At 42.4% G+C, this 19,882-nt stretch overlaps 2 non-coding genes across 2 annotated transcripts; both read right to left on the bottom strand.

The window, feature by feature from the left end:
- Positions 1 to 3,937: 3,937 nt before the first annotated feature.
- On the bottom strand, positions 3,938 to 4,009 carry TRNAA-UGC (transfer RNA alanine (anticodon UGC)). The gene has a single exon. It is a non-coding gene; the product is annotated as a tRNA-Ala (tRNA).
- A 215-nt stretch (positions 4,010 to 4,224) lies between these two features.
- TRNAN-GUU (transfer RNA asparagine (anticodon GUU)) lies at positions 4,225 to 4,298 on the bottom strand. Its single transcript has one exon. It is a non-coding gene; the product is annotated as a tRNA-Asn (tRNA).
- Between the last annotated feature and the right edge of the window lie 15,584 nt (positions 4,299 to 19,882).

The following is a 19,882-nucleotide window of genomic DNA, read 5'->3' as shown; positions in this document are numbered from 1 at the left end:
TGTGTGTGGGGAGTCTTCCACAGAGGAGGGGTGGCCACAGAGAAGGACCTCCTATGGGCCCAGGCACCATGCACTACACCAGGACCCATTTCACTAAGTGGGGCCAGCTGAGAAGACCTCACAGGACAGGAAACAACTGGCCAAGAGAGGCTGGAGATATCCCAGAGATATACAGGTGCTAAGCCCATAAGTATTTTGTAGGTGAAAACCAGCACTTTGAATTGGACCTGGAATCGAACAGGCAACCAGTGCAGCAAGCGTAAAAGAGGTATGACACTACCAAATCTATAGCCACCCATAAGGAGGCGGGCAGCTGCATTCTGGACCAGTTGAAGCTTCTGAATCATTGTCAAAGTCAAACCTAGGTAGAGTGCATTACAGTAATCCAAACGAGAGGTAATAGAGCCCCTGGTGGCGCAGTGGTAAAACTGCCGCCCTGTAACCAGAAGGTTACAAGTTCGATCCTGACCAGGGGCTCAAGGTTGACTCAGCCTTCCATCCTTCCGAGGTCGGTAAAATGAGTACCCAGAATGTTGGGGGCAATATGCTAAATCATTGTAAACCGCTTAGAGAGCTCTGGCTATAAAGCGGTATATAAATGTAAGTGCTATTGCTAATAAAGGCATGGGTTACTGTTGCCAGGGCCTGCTGGTCTAGAAAGGTCCGTAACTGGCGAACCAGCCGATACCATATATATTTAACATTTGTTTTCCATTACCATTTATGTTACTAACTGAACTGTGGAACTCAGTGACCAGAGGTGTATCTAGGGAAAATAGCGCCTAGGAAAACTACATATTTCAGTATTCTGGGGCTCATGAAATACCAAAATTCTATGTGGAGGTGTACTTGGAAAACTAAACAGAAGTGCCTGTCTAATTCTCTACTATGCATTATAGCATCACTATTACATAAATTTTAAAAATAAATGGAGAATTTGACTTTTCCCAGATACTCTGAAAATAATTAAAGGATATGCAGAGTAAACTGTGTCACTGCTTGGAATATATTCTAGTATTTCAGAAAGACAGTAAAAATGAGAGAAAGAGCAAGAAACTCCCATTGGCCCTTAATACTAAGGATTTCACACTGATTCAAAGACAAACTCACCATTAACAGCCATATTATTAAGACATCACATTTAACTCACTTATCACAAGAAGCAAAGTAAGAGCAAATGAATACAATCCTAGCTCATAAGCTTCAGCTCAGTATTCACAAGCCCTGATTCTCTGTACATAGTGCCAGTCAGAATGTGTACAGTGACATATTAATTTTTTTTTAAAAAATATATACCTATAGCCCCTTTGGGGGTCTTCCTAAAGGCTGTGGGGGGGGTCTGCAAAGGTTCCCCCTCCCCCCTCTGGCCTCTAGGGCCTCGCAGGGACCATCTGAGCATGTGAGGTGGCTATTTTTAAATATATATATATATATATTTAAAAATGGCTGCTGAAAACAAAATGGCCACCATGTGTGCTCAGATGTGCTCTGTGAGGCCTGGCATGGCCTAGAACCTCACAGAGGCCATTTTAGCATGCGTGGTGGCCATTTTGTGTTAAGCGGCCATTTTTTAAAATTTCTAAATTTTAAAAAATGGTGCCCTCCGCCTTCAAGTGGTGCCTGGGGCATGTGCCCTGCCTGCCGCATCCTAGATACGCCCCTGTCAGTGACACAGGATACCATATTCATAGCACTTCACCCCAGGACTGCTGCAAGCTCAGAAGCGTTCCCAATGCTGTTCTGAATGAGCAATTGCACATGCAGTGCTACCACAGTTTCTACCATTTGCCATAATGGGGGGAAACTGCAGGAGCAATGCATGCACAACTGCTTATTCCGAATAGCACTAGGGCTGCTTCCAAGTCCATCACAGCCCTGAAGCAGAGCATTATGGAGATGGTAGGCTGCACATCATGTCAGCCAATAATGATGTCTGGATTACATCCAAGAACAGAGTATATTGAAATGCCATCTTGACTAGAGGGAGGGAAGAGAACACTGAGCAACAAGGGCAACAGCAGCCAGCTACCTTAGTCAGAGCAAAGTCACAAATATTTTCAAGTCCACCTTAAAAGTACTCTGCATTTTTGCTATTTTGGGAGCAGGCATGTGCTGAAGCAACCAGAAGGTGCCCCCACCTATTTCCTGTTGTGCATTAGCAGGCAAGGAACTTCAGTGAAGCCCAGGGCACACAGCCAAGAATAGATGGATTCTGGTGATCCTTCCTTCTGCATTTAGGTTGAGAGCCAAGAAATCTCTTGCATTGCCATCAGTCCAATTGGAGAGAGGATAAAGGTTTTCTAGAGTAATGTGTGAAGCTTATGTGTCTGTTGAATTTCTGCCTGAACATTTACCATAGGGTGACATCTTGGGGAAGCTCTGTGTCTTCTAGAAATGCAACAGGCATCTGATGCATCATCAGGTGCATCTGTTGCGAGTGATCAAGAAAACTGCATCTGTTGTATTTCTGCCTAGATGCCTCCCTTTGCAACATAATGGGGAGCTGAAAGTATGGGTACATAAAGTAGGTATTCTTTTGTTTCCAAAAACAGAAAGATGCAGCCACTATATCTCCCAGCCCATTACTTCATTGTCTTATATCCACAGTAGGAAGAAGAGGGGAACATTTAAAGATTTTTTAAAATACCATATCTAGATGACAACAGTGCTTTCTTCTTGATTATGTACTGTCAACCAACTTAGCTTAGTCTGAAATAAGGAATCAATCACATTGCCCCTGCTTTGACGGCACACACACACACACACACACACACACACACACACACACACACACACATCGGCACCTTGCTGTAAAACAGATGTATTTCACCACCATTTTTGACCCCATTTTCCTTGCAAGCATTCTTTGCTGTGAATCTCGATAAGGCTTTACACTGGAGTTTTTGCTGTAACACTCTCCATCAATGTTAATGAATATTTTTACAACATCACTTCCACAGAAGTGCTCCAATCCATTAAATTAGACAAGTGAGACTTTTACCATCATCTTGAAGACGAGATGCTTCAGCTGTTTAAGGCTTATAATCTCAAGATGAAACCTATATTGCTAGTGAATATTAATAAAAAAATATGTGTACAGAAAAATGTGTTAGAGTAATAATTCTACCATACAAGAAAGAGCATATGTAGGCAGAACTATGTAAGTGTGTACATAAATATAACATACTAATATAACTGGCTTTTCTGGAATCATATGTCCCATGTGTTGTGAATTTTCTCTACAAACAGAAAACCCTCATCTTTACAAATGAGTTTAATCTCCCTCCTCTTACAAATTGGCAGTCTAGGAAGGCTGAAATGCCATCTCAGTATCAAAGTATCAAAAAAGACAACCATCACTGCCACCACTTTCAGTATATTCCCTACCAATAATGCCAGAAATTTAGCAAATGGTCTGAGCTAATCCATTCAAATGTTTCTTCAGCCTACCCTAAAAAAGGCCTTAACAACCACATCTCCCTTTTCAGCCGGCTGAAGATCAGGTGAGAAGGACTCACATCACTGATAGGAACAAATCTGCCTCATACCAAGTCAGACCATTGATCCATTTAGCTCAGTATTGTTTATACCAGGGATTCTCAACCTTGGGTCCCCAGATGTTGTTGGACTTCAACTCCCGTAATACCCAACCAAAGGACATTGGGGCTCAGGATTATGGGAGTTGAAGTCCAATAACATCTGGACCCCCAAGGCTGAGAATCCCTGGTTTATACCAGACCTGTTCGACTTTGGCCATCCAGCAGATGTTGGTCTACAACTCCCATAATCCCTGGCTATTAGCCACTGTGGCTGGGGATTATGGGAGTTGTAGTAAAAAAAAAAACAGCTGGGGGCCAAATTCGAGTAGACCTGGTCTATGCAGATTGGCAGTGGCTCTCCAATTTTGTAGGAAGAGGTTCTTCCCCCCAGCCCTATCTGGAGGTGCCAGGAATTGAACCTGGAATCTTCTGCATGCAAAGCAGATGCTCTACCACTGAGCTACAGCCCCACCCCTAAAATAGTCAAGCAGCTTATAGTGCTTTTCTTTTCTACCAGCTGATATGCATAGAAACAAAATGCACAAGATTCAGCATTGTATTTTCTAAAGATTGCTGCCAAATTGGAGAGGTCAGCCTGTTTTCTTTTCATAGAACCAGCAGATGCATAAGAGATAGTTCAACAAGACCAATTTGTGTATATTTTTTAGCAGTATATTAAAAGAGTCGTCCCTGGGTGGGCTCGAACCACCAACCTTTCAGTTAACAGCCGAACGCGCTAACCAATTGCGCTACAGAGACTTCTTGCATATTCTAGCCTTTTAAATGTTGCTTCAGAAAGCTGTTCCTGAAGTGCTATGAAATATATATCTGTAAAACTGTCTGACTTGCTATAGGGCAAAACAGATATCTTAAAAGCCCTTACACAATGTTGCAATAAAGCCATTCAGCATTCATGCTCAACTTTAAAAGAACTCCACTCAAGAGCAAGTGCCAATATGATACACCAAGAAAAAGTAACTAAAGGTTAACATCAGGGCCAGGCCTATAAAGTTTTGGAGTTGCCCGCACATTTCATCAGGGCTTCAGTAATAGATGGATAGCATCTCGGGAAGATGACTGCCATATTGCTGAATTCAGATAAAGAGCTGAGGCTGGCAGTGGGGGGGAGGGGGCGCAGGGAACAGATGTGAAAGAACTTTGCCAACATCCTGACCCATTGCAGTATTGGTGTGAGTTAGGGATGTGAAAACAAGTTCATTTCTCAACCTGTTTGAGATTGAATTGGTTCGGTTTGATAGTCCAATATTGGACCAATCCCCCGCTTAGTTCTGGAGGTTCCCCCTCCCATGCCAACCTCTGTTAATGTCCAAAGCGCCCAGTTCAGGTGGCCATAACCCAGGCCATGAAGAGGCCCATTGAGCATGCATGGCAGTCTCCCAAATGGCCACTGGCACAGGGGTGAAGCCCAGAACAGGCCAAAGACTGCCCGGACCGGGTGCTTTGTGCATTAACAAAAACCGGCAGCAGGAGGGTGAACCTCCAGAGACAACCCCCCATGGTTTTAGAGAAGCCCCCAGAGGTGGAGAATAAATTTGAAAAAAATATATATCAAGAACCCCGCTGGAGTGAAGCAAACCTGGAGGTGGTGGTTTGGGGGGTTGGCAAAATGAAACATCCCTGGTCTGGTTAGTGAAGAGCTGGTCTTGTGGTAGCAAGCCTGGCATGACCCCTTAGCTAAGCAGGTCCACCCTAGTTGCATATGAATGGGAGACTACATATGCAAGCACTGTAAGATATTCCCCTCAGGGGATAGAGCCGCTCTGGGAAGAGCAGAAGGTTTCAAGTTTCCTCCTTGGCTTCTCCAAGATAGGGCTGAGAGAGATTCCTGCCTGCAACCTTGGGAAAGCTGCTGCCAGTCTGTGAAGACAATACTGAGGTAGATAGACCAATGGTTTGACTCAGTATATGGCAGCTTCCTATGTTCCTATGATTCGAACCAACCCAGGCAACTCAGTTTTGTGCACACCCCTATTGTGAGTCACACAGTGGCCACTGGCAAAGGCTAGGAAGGAGAAGAGGATAGGAACAGAATGCTGGATGATTGTCTACCTGATCCACCTTGCACCTAAGCAGATTGTACAGGGTGCATGTCAAGAAAAGACCCTCTAGACCAGGCCTACTCAACTTAGGCCCTCCAGCTGTTTTTGGACTACGACTCCCATAATCCCCAACCACAGTGGCCAATAGCTAGGGATTATGGGAGTTGTAGGCCAACATCTGCAGGAGGGCCGAAGTTGAGCAGCCCTGCTCTAGACCCTCATTAGTGGGTTCATGTTGCCTGCCTAATAAGAGCATTACCCTCTAGGAAGTATGAGAATGGTTTCAGTTCCATCCCAGCCAATGAGGGTGCAGCTTACTTGTGCCATAAGTGCCTGAGGGTCTCTGCCAAACCAGAACCATGTCCTCTGAGGTTAGTGGATAAAGGGGTGACAGCTACTGCTCATCAAAAGTGTCTTGCATTAGAGGTTACATTTTTTACATAATTAGTAAGCATGACAGTAGGTAAATCATATTAGACTGAGAATATGAAAAATCAAATTCCTAAAGTTTTCAAATCTGTGTACAGGTATAGTTGATCTGTGGCAAATATTTCTCCTCCATCTCCCGGACTTGAACACTTGAATCTGGCAATCTCAGATGAGGTGTGTGGCATGTGCTGTACTATGGCGGTGTTTGAATGTTCTGTCATGTTAAAAAAAATTAAAATTTCATTTAAACCGCTTGAGTCTAAAAATAAATAAAAATAAAAGCTGCTAATGACCACACAGCAACCAACATAAAATCAATGCTCTATGCATTAAAGAACAACAACAAACCCAGAGGACACAAACAGCATGGTGGAACAGCAGCAGCAACTAGGAAATGAAACTGTATTGGATGCAGTAATTAAAAGGGGAAGATTATTACTGTTGTGACCAGAAAGAGACAAACAATCCAATATTCAGCCAACCCCATAGACCTCCCCAAAAAGCCAATTCTTTGCCAGCCATCAGAAGACAACCTGTGATGGGGACATGCAGGCCTTCCTGGGGTGTGTACTTCATATGTTCTGCCCCACACTGAAAAGCCTCTGCTCCTTATCGTCACATCCTTCCTTTCAGACAGTAGGGGGAAATGGAGAAGATGTGGAATAAAACTTATGGGAGGCAGTGGACCTATACCCAGGCCTCAAGAAACACCACCTTTCACAATTGAAATCTGATTTCACAACTGAAATCAGATCAGACCAGATTAATATACTCCAACTGCCTGGATCCAGTCTGGAAGCAGTATTTTGCACCAAAAAGACAGCCCCACATAAAGCTTATCACAGTAGCCCAATCTAGAGGTTACTAAAGCATGGATGACTATCCATTTTTCCTGGGCATCCAAAAGTGCTGCACTTCAAGAAGCACCTTGAAAGTGCAAACCTGCAGCACCCATCCAAACCTGCAATACCATCCACACAGTTTGATCGTAAAACCTGTTTTAAACAAAAATCTAGGTTAACAGAACCCTCAATTAATAGTACTTCCATCTAATCTGCATACATGGTGGGCCTTAAATTGAACAGGGAGGCAGGGAGCCATAATATTGCTGTGTACCTTTGACAGGTCAGGGATTCATTTCAAGTCCAAGCTTATTTCTATGAGCACAAAACTGTATTGTAGTGTCTTTGGTAAGTTACATTGATTTCTCTTCTGCAGGGTGATGCCAGAAGAGAAGGGTGGTGGGTTTTTTTGTTTTGTTTGTTTTTTAAATATTACTTCTCATTATTGTTATACAAGCATGTAGTGCTTGGCTCTTGGAGAAAATTTTTGGAGACAGCAGCAAAAGTAGAAAAACAATGAAGATAACAAAGTATCTATGGGAGAGACAGCATGATAAGATTGCTCAGCAATTTGCCCTTTCATCATCTTTTCTCCTGGGTTTAGTAAACAGCAGAATGAGGCTAAAAGGAAATGTGTGCAACAAGGCATTTTCCATGTGCTATGTTTTCCACTTTAATTTTCATTAATCCACTTCAGTTGTTATAAAGAAATGATAGGTATTTAGTGAACAAACTGTGCTTGACCAATGTGCATAGACTGGGTAGCAATTTCCTCACCTTTCTAGCCCTTCAGTCTCTATCATTTTTTATGGAAATTGCTCCTCAGTTGTAAAGAGATCTTTCTTAACAGCAGCTCAACACGAGCTCTAGACCAGGTGGAATACCACCCTCTATATGCTTGAATGGCCCTCTGTGTGAGAAAGTCATTAATCAAGATGATGATGGGAGTTAAGGGGGCACTTAATGTCTGACACCTGCTCAGATGAGTCTTATGTTTAGAGTGTTTATATCCGGAGACCTTTTGAGGAGGTTAACAGAAGTAGCAAAAAGCAATTATGTTAATTTCAGCTTCAGCTGGGTGAAAAGTTTTGCTTGTCAAGGAGAGAGGCAAACATTTTTTTTGCAATAGAACTGTGAAAATTGGCTACCCTAGCTTTATGCCATAGAAACTCCTCATTGTAGAACATGGTGGGGGAGAAAGTCAATGAGAGGCTATAGATTCACCAATATTTTGTATTAGTTTTAACTCTGTCTTTACCAAAAGGTTCCACAAATTGTAATCTCACAGATCACATGGTAACAGACATTTAGCCTTGCTCTTATCTACACCCATGCTTAAGATGAGAAGATGCCAAATTAGAATTCATTAGCAAAATGAGCACCATTGAATTCGGTGTCAACAAATACTATGAGCAACTAGCTCATTACAATGGGAAGGGAACCCCTTTTATGTGCACTATTGATATTTGAGGGGGGAAATGAAAGGAAGACCAAGACAGCTTAAATGGATGATAAACAGGCTACAACTTTATTGAAAGGATGTGATACTTGTCCCCTTAGCTAAGCAAGGTCCACCCTGGTTGCTTATGAAAAGGAGACTAGAAGTGTGAGCACTGTAAGATATTCCTATCAGGGGATGGAACTACTCTGGGAAGAGCATCTAGGTTCCAAGTTCCCTCCCTGACTTCTCCAAGATAAGGTTGAGAGAGATTCCTGCCTGAAACCTTGGAGAAGCCACTGCCAGTTTGTGAAGACAATACTGAGCTAGATAGACCAATGGTCTGACTCAATATATGGCAGTTTCCTATGTTTCTATGATATGTATATGAGGGAGGGCAAAGGATGTTGGGGGAGGGGGTCTGTCCCACCATGACCTAGGATGCTGTTCTAAGGGATCACCCCATCAAAGCAATCCAATCAAACTCCTGCTCCACTGGCAGCTTGCTGCCAGTGCCTTGCCTTCTCATGAGAGGGCCAGTCTACTGGGGAGGCCTACAGTATGGGGTATGAGCCCTAGATCTCCCTTAGGATTAAACACTCACAAGATGAGCTAACCCAACAAAGTTCAGCTAACTTTGAATTAATGGGTCAAGCAAACCCATGCTTGCACGGAGACTTTTTACCAAGTCTCCATGGTAAAAAATACAACAGATTCGCTGCAAACTCCCACCCCTCTCCGGTGAAACCTTGCATACACCTAAAGATTTTGGCACTCCATGTGACAGAACCTGTCCACACGTGCAAACAGGTGAACACTGGGTGCATGGAAGGATCTTTAAACCTATTCAAAATTCCAAGGTCTGGTCCAGCATTTTTTATGCAGATCTGTCAACACGGGAAATGATGGGAGAGTGGGGGGTAGAGTTTCTCGATATAGAGCCCCAATTTCCTGGCACACTCATGAGAGAGTGGTCCATGGGAGAAAAGGAAGTTTTGCTGTCAATAAATGAATAGATAGATTCCCCTTTCCCTTCTCATTCTTGATCCTTTTTCTTTCCTTCGTTCCTGCCTCTCCCTTACCACTGCAGTCATTCATAAGATATGTTATGCATTACACAGTTAAGATGGCTGTATGTTAATATCTGTCAAAATTATTATTTCTTATTGTTTGTTGCTGGGAAACTAATAACATATCAATAATTTTGAAAAGTTAAAACAGGGTTGACTGCAGTAGAGAAAAGGCTTCTCTAGTCCTGGAATAATTCTCCCAGCTTCAATTAAGAAATTTCTTAAGAATGAGATAGTGTTCCAGCCATGGACACAGAACTAAGCTGCACACATGTATAGGACATGGCTCCAAGCAAATGTGGTAGTATTTTTCTGAAGTTGTTCTTGCTCTAGAACAGGGATTCTCAATCTTGGGTCTCCAGAAGTTGGACTTCAACTCCCATAATCCCCAACCAAAGGCCATTGGGACTGGGGATTATGGGAGCTGAAGTCATAAGAACAGCCCTGCTGGATCAGGCCCAAGGCCCATCTAGTCCAGCATTCCATTTTGCACAGTGGCCCAAAGTCCAATAACATCTGGAGACCCAAGTTTGAGAATCACTGCTCCAGAATGGGCTGACTAGAATTGTATACACTCTTCCAAGTGTGGCCACACCATAATGTCGTTCCTGAAGGCAGCTAAACTATCTTTTCTAATTTCAGTATCTATTCCTGGTATTTCAAGGATCCTGAGAGCTTAATTTCAATAGTAAAATGAGTATGTTTAGTTTTCTTTTCAGCCCACCAGCAGTTTCTAGTGATGACTCATTTCCCCATAAGGTTTTAAGTGAAGTAATGGAGTCAAGCAGCAACTTGAACAGAACTCTCTGAAGAAGCAGCTCAGCAAAACACATGGGGATAGCGGGGTGGGGAAGCCTGCCCATGCAAGAAGCAAAACGAAAAGGAAGACCTTTGGAAATTCAGTAGCTAAGTTGTATTGTTCTATGAAAATAAATGTAAGAGTTGAGTGTGCTTTAACCAAAGGAAACAGTTACAGCATCTGTTTGAAATGTTCTCATTTCTTATAGATAATGTATTATTTGTCAGGGTCATTTCAATATTGTGAACACAAATGAAATTTTTATTCAGTTCAACAAAGAGCCTGTTTCACAGCCCCGTCTCACCCAGTCCCGTGATTTAAAGCTCCACTGCTGCCACCAAATATACTTTTATATTTTCTCTGGCTACTGAAACAGCCTTCCAAACCTTTGTTTCATTCAAAGTTAGATAGTGTGGAAATGCTTCTAAGTGTGGGTTGGGAAAAACAAACAGAAGATACAGAATGTGAATTTCAAAGAGAATTTTTACTCTAAAACAGTTCAATTCAAAACAGTAGTTCTTTTAGAAAATTTAATACAAAGAAACAGCAGCCATATGAGCATAAAAGAATAGAATAGGAGAAAAACACATCCAATCTGTGCCTTAACCCAGAGTCCTTACTAGGCATTTTCTTATAATAACCTCTAATCAGGTTCTGCAGCGAGCCTGGCTTTTTCCTTTCCAGTATTGGAAGTGTAATTCCAGAATTTTCCTTCAGCTGCTTTGGGGGTGATTCTTATCTCAACAGAGCTTTCAGCTTAACTCTCCCAGTAATTTTTCAGCTCTTAATTTCAGCAGCTCTTCTCAGCTCAGCTCTCTGGATCTCCAACTCCAGCTTGAACTAACTCTCTGCTGCAGGCAAGCCTCCTTATAGTCTCTTTTTCACCTCCAAACTTTCCTAAATAAACCAATCAGAACTCAAGTTCCCTGCATTATTTTAAAACATCCTCAATCAAATCAAATCTTCTCTTCCCTCCAAAGATATACCAGTAAAATTATTTCCGCTCTCAAACTCGGTTTTGGGCTGTACAGATCTACAGCACAGATTCAGTCCTTAGGAGCCATGGAAGCTCTCTGTGTTTTCTAGCAACGTCAATGGACTTTGCAATCTCACAGAGCAGCACGCCCCACTCTTCCATCAGTGGGGCACCTATTCCCTCAGAGACATGTTTTCAGCAGGTATAGTGGGCTTTATAAGAAAGAGAGGGGAGATTGACCAATATCAGCCCTACCCCAGTGTTAATGGAACTGTTCTGGAGTGCTGGCTAAACACTCCAACTAGCTTTGGGGCTAACATAGGGAATCAGCACGACCAATGGAGCAGCCCACCACAGTATCAATTTAAGCAAAATTTTGGTCTGGAAAATGGTGAGGAGGTGAAAATGCAATAAATCAAATTTATTTAAGGATAAAAAGAATACAAGAAGAGAAAAAGGTGATTCGGCAAAGCAATAAAATTCTAACTAGCAGTAATAAGAATTTCACATAGAGATATTTTAGCTTAAGGTCCGAATTGTCAATTAATCAGCTTAAGGCTTACTGGAGAAAAGACTAAAATGGAGACTTAAAGGAAGAAAAAGAAGGGGACAAGGAATTTTAAAGAGATAGAAAGTTAGTTTTACCAGTAGTCCTGGGGCCATGCACAATACTGGTAGTATTTAGGGTTGCACGTTTTGTATTTTTTCTGTTTTGATTTGTACCAAATCCAAATCAACCCCATTTTGTATTTTGTCTGAAATTAAGCCTTCCGAATCACCCCAGTTTTGTTTTGTATCCGAATTAATCCAAATCTGAATTAATTCAGATTTAAAAATGGGTCACATGGTCAAAAGAGTGGGTGAGGGATATAATGCCCAATGAGTGTAAGCTACCACAAAAATTTCAAAGGAATTGGGCAAACTGCTGATTTTTGGTGAATGTTTGAAGTTTGCATGTCTTTCAGATTTTCCCCATAGGGTACAATGGAGATTTCAGAAAAAGTATAGCTTCACATGGAGGGGAGGGGTGGCCAGAATGGAGTGTGGTTGGTGGTAGTGCCCAGTTGGTACAAGGAAGCTACCTCATTTTTTTCAGAGGAATTTGGCAAAGGGCTGATTTTTAAAGAATTAATGAAGTTACGCGTCTTTCAGATTTTCCTCGTAGGGTATAATGGAGATTTCTGCAGTCCCATAACTCCACTTGAGGGGCACTGGAGTGGCCCAGAGCAAGTGGTGCTGTAGTGCACATAGGGTGCCAACCACCCGCATGGGTTAACAAACCATGAAGTACAGGGTTTTGTTGTTCTAGAGGTGTTCTGAGAGTAGATTCTCTAGTAGCATATGAGAGTGGATTCATGGTTTTTCATTAAATATCTCATTTGCTACCAGAGAATCTAAACGCAACACCTCAGAAACAACAAAGCCCAATACCCCGATGGGTTATCAATCCAGGGGCATGGTTGGCACTCTCTGTGCACTACACCACCACTCGCTTCAGGCCATCCCAGTGCCCCCCAGGTGGAGTTATGGGGCTGCTGAAACCTCCATTATTCCCTATGGGGAAAAATCTTAAAGATGCGTAAACCTCAAAAATTCCTAAGAAATCAGCCCTTTGCCCTATTTGGAATCTGGGTGCACCACCCTTGGGGCACTGCCACCCAACCCACTGTTTCCCCCTGAAGCCCCACATAAACAAGTTGAAAGAGTGAAGAGAATGATGAACATTCTCATCAATTTTTTGGCACAGTTATTTGAGAATTTTGCAGTGGGTGGGGCCTGTCCCTGTGGCACTAGCACAGCAGCACAAGCCATTTGTAGATTCAAGCAATCTTTCAATAAAAACACTCCCTCCCCATGGAACAGTGACCACAGGTCATTTGAGATAACAAGATAGACCAATGAACTGCCTTGGTACTATGGAACAGCTTCAAATGTTCATTAAACTGAAGTGAAGTGAGCCGTAGCCCAAACAAATCAGCCTACTGTTCAAAATTGTTGAGATTTATCATCACGGCATTTAAGAAAGTGCAAAACCATGGGTCATGGTTACAAGAAAGAGAGAAGCAACTAAGATTCCTGGGTATGTCAATAAATTGACAGGTGTATTACCCATCCCCCTCCTTTTGTCTCCTGTAGTCCCATGTGGATAACCTGTCCCTGCAATGGCAAAATTTGTGAACCACTGGCTTAGACATCATGTCCCACCAAATTACATTGTGGCCTAAATTACATTAGGCTGCTCAACTTGGGCAACAAAACTTAGACACCACTATAACTCATAATAATCAGAAGAAAAACAAAATAGCTCTTCAAAGGACCCCTGAATAAGTCATGAGATTCTTTCTAAACCTTTGGAAAGAAAAACCTGTGTAATTTCAGAACTTTCCTAACCAGCTTCTCGAAAAGCTTCTCCACACAATTTATACCATGGCTTTTAGCAGGAGCTTTGGAATTGCATTGAGCTCCCAAAGATATTTGGGTATTTCTGTCTCAAAATGCTGTCTTCCAAATCCCTTTGCAGGTCAGTTTGCATTTCAATCACACTGAATACAACACATACTTAACTAGCTCAACAGCTTTTTGCATATCTTATCTTCTGCTAATCACTCAATGCCTCAGCTGGAGTGGAGAGAGTCAGAGAAGTCAATTTCAATTGCAATGCTTCTATGCAATGCTAGTTTCTGAAGAACTAAGCATTCTGGTGTTTTTTTTGGGGGGGGGGGCATCTGTTTTTTAATTCTTGATTTTGTTTTGGTTAAAAAAAACCTCCGAAATTGCCATTTTTGGGCACAAAACGTTTTGTACCTGAATCAAAATGCACAAGCCTAGTAGTATTATCAGTTGGTGATTCACTGCACTTGCAGGGAAATACCTGGACAGATCTCCTTGCAGGGGTATTGCAGATAGACAGGAAAACAAAGAGGGAAGTAGCAGAGTGTGATCACTCACAGGCTGAAGAACCAGCATGGTATAGGTCCATGTAAGTGTGGGAGCAGGGTCCTTTCTCCTTGGGTCGGGGGTAGGTTCAGATTTCTCTGGGTGTCCTGAGTACTCTAAACATGTATTTGGATCTGGGGTACAAATAGGCAAATTCATGTCCTGGGGCCATGCACAAGTCACACACCTTCAGTGGAGAGCCTGGCACTCATGTGGGACACAGGAATTCATGTTTGCATGATTCATCAACTTGGGCGTAAACCCACTGGACAAAAGCCAGTGGGTGAAGTGTATGTAAAGGGTTTGAATGGGTAGATTTAAAGCTTACGTGCCAATCAGGATGTCTTCAGGTGGGGAGATATGGTTCTTTTGAATTTTAATAACTTCACCTCCTGGCCCTTACCAAATAATTAGCATGTTGATGGTGGGGTGGGGATGCGCCATGCTTATCTTGAGTTCCTGGGGAGAAGATTAGTGAAGTTATTTCTCTCTTGCTAGAAGGGAGTTAACTATTACCTTTGTGAAGGTTTCTTTGACCCGGGGTCTACTTTGTTAGCTGTCCTCCTCTTTTGAAAGAGATGCTATGGGGATGACTCCCTACAGTCACTTGTTATTTTGAACTTGGTTAGCATCGCCCCATGTTTGCTTGTGCTAAGTGACCAAATTGCATAGTTTGTCAAATATGGGCATGTGCAGAGTTCACGATCCCATGACCTCAGGTATCCAAGATGGAGGCTCTGAGCCCACAACTCCAAATAACATAGGGGTGCTGACTGCAGCCCCTAAAGTAAGCTGCTCTGGCAACACCAGCACCATTGCAGCACAAGAACTGCATTAATCCTGATCACCATTAATTTTAACCATCTTTTGTTTTGACAGCTGTTTATAAATTCAGAGACTGAAGAAAGCCAGAGACTTCATGGAGATCTCTTGAACAGCCCTTCATTAGGTATCACCTTCATGCTAGACATATAAAAGAATAAGAAAATGTACCCTTTTCACTTCAAGACCAGAGTTCATACACACATGATCCATTTTGGATTGGGTCCATATGCACACTAGACAAACTGTTGGTCAGCACTGACAGTGCTGATTATATGATGGAAATTAGTCACCCTATCCTCTGTTCTTCTACTTCCCTCCAACAGTACACAAAAAGAATGGCTTCAAATCTCACAATAACTACCAAGATGCATATCAACAGGTACAGGTTAGCCTTGCTAATTGAGGAAAGGGATACCTTTTAAAGTGGAGATTCTCTCTGTACATTGGGAGGATAGCAAATTTCCCTGCCCAGTCCCAGTAAAACGTCTTTCCAGTGGCTATTGCTGGTGTTCCTCTTGTTTCCCCTTTTAAACCTTTTGGGTACAGGGAACTATCTTATTTATTTATTTTTTCTGTGTAAACCATTTTTATAATATTGGTGAAAAGCTGTATATAAATATCCACATTTGCCACCACCACCACCATCATTGTCGTCGTCGTCATCATCATCATCACCACCATCACCATCACCATCACCATTGTTGTAGTTTTTTTCATATGGAGCACACTATTTCATATGAGCATCAGTAGATGGTAGCCACTAGATGTGTTATAAACATTGTCTATAATCGGGAACGTCTTTACAATCAATACAAATAATATAATTGACTATAAATAGCCTTGTATCATAGAACCAACAGTACAAATAGTTGATTAACACAGAAAGGTGTGTGACAACAAAAACCTCACATAGTCAGAGAATTAGATGAAGTGATTTCCCCAAAGCTATGCAGAAGACAAATGGTACAAGAAGAAGCAGAACTCAGGTTCGCCCATTAGCCACATTCTAGCGTTATTTCAAATAGACACTTCCAGATGTTAATTTGATACAAGCAAAATTCCTCTGAGTTATCCTTACAAAAAAATCCTAGTCAGAGGGATCTGGTGCCAGCTGAGTCAATTGCTTTATAAGAAGGTGGGAACACTGCCTTAGAATCTCATTTAATTTGTTTCCTCCTTAAAAATGATCTTTACATCAATCTGTTCAAGGGTAAGTGGTAATTTTTAATTCCTCTCCAGTATGTGGCAAGTGTGCAGGTGTTATTTTGTGTGCAAATCTCTGTTGCCTGCCAGAAAAGCACAAATCATGTCTAATATCACCTAACAGGCTTCTATCCAAACTCATTTTTACATACCTTTGAAGTGTATGTTCTGAGCTTTGATGTCAACATAACAGCTGCTGGTTCACCCACATTCCTGTCCCGCCCCGCCCCCCCCCGCCCTTAAGCTTTGTATTGATTTTCAGGAGAAATTTAGAAACCTTCAGAAAACAGCATTTTTAATGTCTTGAAGGGAATATTATTTACTAGCTGATATTGTAAGAGGGAATTTTCTCTTCAAGCTTTTGCTTTAATGAAATCTAACCCCTGGACATGTATGGCTAAATGAGAATGTGACGGGGAAGAGCATTCCATCAGAAATATATTCATTGCAGAAACATTTTGATTTAGTGTGGTATCTTAAGAGCACCACAAATACTAGTTCCATATTCGTGGTATAAACAGCTACAACAGTTTCACATGAGTGGTGATACCTGGATTGACAAAATGGTGCAATTATAAGAAGAACAGAAAGGGGCAGGAAAAAATGTGATTGTTCACTTGGAAGGAATACAATAGCTACTTGTTATAAGACTCAGAGATAGTCCACACATGCAGAATAGAAGAGGCATACAATAAAGCTATCCACATGAGCAGCCCTCCCCCTGCTTCAACTCTACCTGCCCTACAGTGTAGGGCTGATTGTGAGAAGTGCCAGGATTGAGGCCAATCCCAGCACTGCCCTGTCAGGTGGCGCAGGGTTTTACCCCAGGCTATTACCTAAGCAGAATGGCAAGTGCAGCCTTCTACCCAGCTACCCAGTCATGGATGTGCTCGGGCTGCAGGCACACACATAGCTGGAGACCATAGCTCAACAAGCGAACCTGGCCGAGGAGGAATCCGTCAATGCACTGCTCTCCTGGTATTGAGGGATGCTGTTGAACTTCTTCCTCTAGCTCCCTGCTCTGCCTCTCACTATGGTGGCGTGGCTCATGTGCCATGTGAGCAGCCGCATCTTAGAACTGTATTCGACCAAGTGCAGGGAGGCAAGTAGGAGCCTGCGTCCTCCCCAGCCCCCAACCCAGACATCATTTTCAGTTGTGTGAACAATCTTATTATATTTCTGTTTGGGATGTTGTACATAGCATCCATGCAATATGTAAATATGCACATTAGTGTGCCATGCTATATCCAGAGGTGCTCTTATCCCTGGACTTTGGGGCCAAAGTCCAGGGCCACCACACCCCTTGGGGCCCCCAAATCTTCTTTACTTTAGAGTGGTGTGGTCACTGCTGGCCCGCACTGCTCTGGGCAACCAAGTGCGATTGTGACCTGTGCCGGGTGCTTTAGAGACAGGATGGAGAGTGGGGAAAGAAAAAATGTGGGATGGGGATGTCAAGTTGTGTGTTGAAATGTTTATGCATAATTTCATAACTCTACCTGTTTTGTATTCTTACATTCTTGTGAGTTCAGTTGCTGTTTGTGCCCTCAAGATAGAACCCACATGTTCAATTCAATTTATTTCAGTCATTGACCAAAAACATTACATTACACAATAGCCAATCACAATTTACATAAAATGTGACAAAACTTGGCCAATACAATTGTGTACTTATAATTAAAATTTTCTAATAAAAAGACTAAATAAAATTCATCTGAATGTCCTGGAAGCCTCTCAAGCAGAGGAGCAATAAGATTTACATCCTTGTAAAGTGCACAATGTAGGATAACATGCTCAATATATTCAATAACACCCAGTCCACAAGGGCAAAGGCGAGATGTATATGGAACTCCTCCAAACCTCCCAAAAAGTACCACTGAGGGTAGCACATTTAAACGCCCTAAAGACAAGGCCAGCCTAAACTTAGGAAGAGTGATGTTAATTAAATAGTCAGTTTACTGCTGAAAATCTTATCTCCTAAGTACGAGCCTTTCGGAATTTTAGCACCTTCAGACTGTAAATCAATGTCAGAAATACATTGCTTGATAACCTTCCCCACAGTATCATGCCCCAAACTGATAAGGGTGTCAAGTGAAAGCCCGTAAAATTGGGATTTTGTTTTGACAAGGCGTTTCCAAGTGGAATCAAAAGGGTTGGTTAATACCAGATGGGCAAGTCCAGGTTGAAGAAAGGCTAGTTTTAACCAGAAGGCAAAAATGCACTTCCAATACTCTGCTTCCATCGAGCCAAGTCTCACCTCCCGCCTGATAACAACATCAGGGACACATCTAGGAAGCTGTACAATAGCCCTAATGAATTTTGTTGGTACAGCTTCCAGAGATACAAAATTATTATAAGGGCCAAGCTGAGCCCCATATAATAACTGAGGATAAACCTTGGCAGTAAACAATTTAATAGTGGCTGGAATGTATAGTGCTCCTTTTGTAAAATAGAACCATCTGATAGCATATGCTGAGGCTTGGGCACTTTAACTTTAAATGAGCCTGCCAATTGCCCATATGATGAAAGACCACACCAAGATAAGACTTAAAGGTTTTTACCTGTTCCAAATAAAGGCCATTCATTCTCCATTTGTGGAGTTTGGGGCGCTTAGCGAAGACTAGAACTTGCATTGTTTGATAGTTTGTTTCTATGAACTCATTGGCACAGAGGGAACTCAACAGTGAAAGGGCCCGTCTCTAGCCCACCAGAATTAATGACATGAGAACCATGTCATCCGCATAAAGCAAGATGGTGAGATGCTTATGTGCCAGTTTGGGTGGGTAAATCGAGGGGACATTCAGAATGGAAACAATAGAACTTATGTATATGTTAAACAAGACAGGGGCCAAGATACATCCCTGTCTCACCCCTCTGTATGTTGGAATTTGAGCTGTAATTCGGCCTTGCGCTCCCAGGCGAACTCTGAGGTCGGTGTTCTCATGTAACTTGTAGATCAAGAGTAACAATCTTTTGTCCAGAGATAACTCCTGTAATTTAGCCCACAATCTGTCTCTGGAAATTGAGTCAAATGCAGATTTCAGGTCTAGAAAAGCTGCATACAAGGCCGAACCAGATTTTCCAAGGTATTTCTCTACGAGATGTTGTACTATAAACACTTGCTCCATAGTGGATCGCCCTTGTCTAAATCCTGCCTCCTTGGGTGCAAGAAGATTATGAGATTCAACCCGGTCAATAAGCTTATTTAAGAGGTGTCTGGCAATAATACTGATTAGGAGCTTAGCAATAATACTAATTAGGCTAATGGGACGATAATTTGCCAGATCGGTATGAGTTCCCTTTTATAAATTATAAAAGGACTATTATAGCAACACCCCACTCTGGAGGGACTCTGGCAGTCTTGTCTATGAATGGAAATAAGGCTGCCAGGACTTAGTTTTCACGAATAATTTCAATGTTGATATAATCACTACCTGCAGCTTTTGGTGGTTTAACTTGCTTCATCAAGTTTACAATTTTGTCACAGGAGACAGAGGGCCACTTGGGCAAGGCAGAAACATCCACACCCAAAGTATAATTTGATGGCTCCACCCGCCTATATAAGTTATGAAAGTGCCGCTCCCAAGCCTCTGGAGGAACAACAGAAGTAGATGCCAGCGGGGGTCTCACCTGAGATGACCCACGTGTTAAGAATACTGCATGGGTCATGGTGTGTGTGTGTTTATGTAGGGGATTGATGCTTAGCTTGCAGTGGGGGTGGGGGCTCCAGTAAACGGGGGGGGGGCTCCAGTAAACTCCAAAGGTCT

This window comes from Hemicordylus capensis, chromosome 3 (genome assembly GCF_027244095.1).
Source record: "Hemicordylus capensis ecotype Gifberg chromosome 3, rHemCap1.1.pri, whole genome shotgun sequence".
NCBI lineage: Eukaryota > Metazoa > Chordata > Lepidosauria > Squamata > Cordylidae > Hemicordylus > Hemicordylus capensis.
The sequence above is the reverse complement of the archived record's forward strand: the minus strand, read 5'-3'. Positions and strand labels throughout refer to the sequence as shown.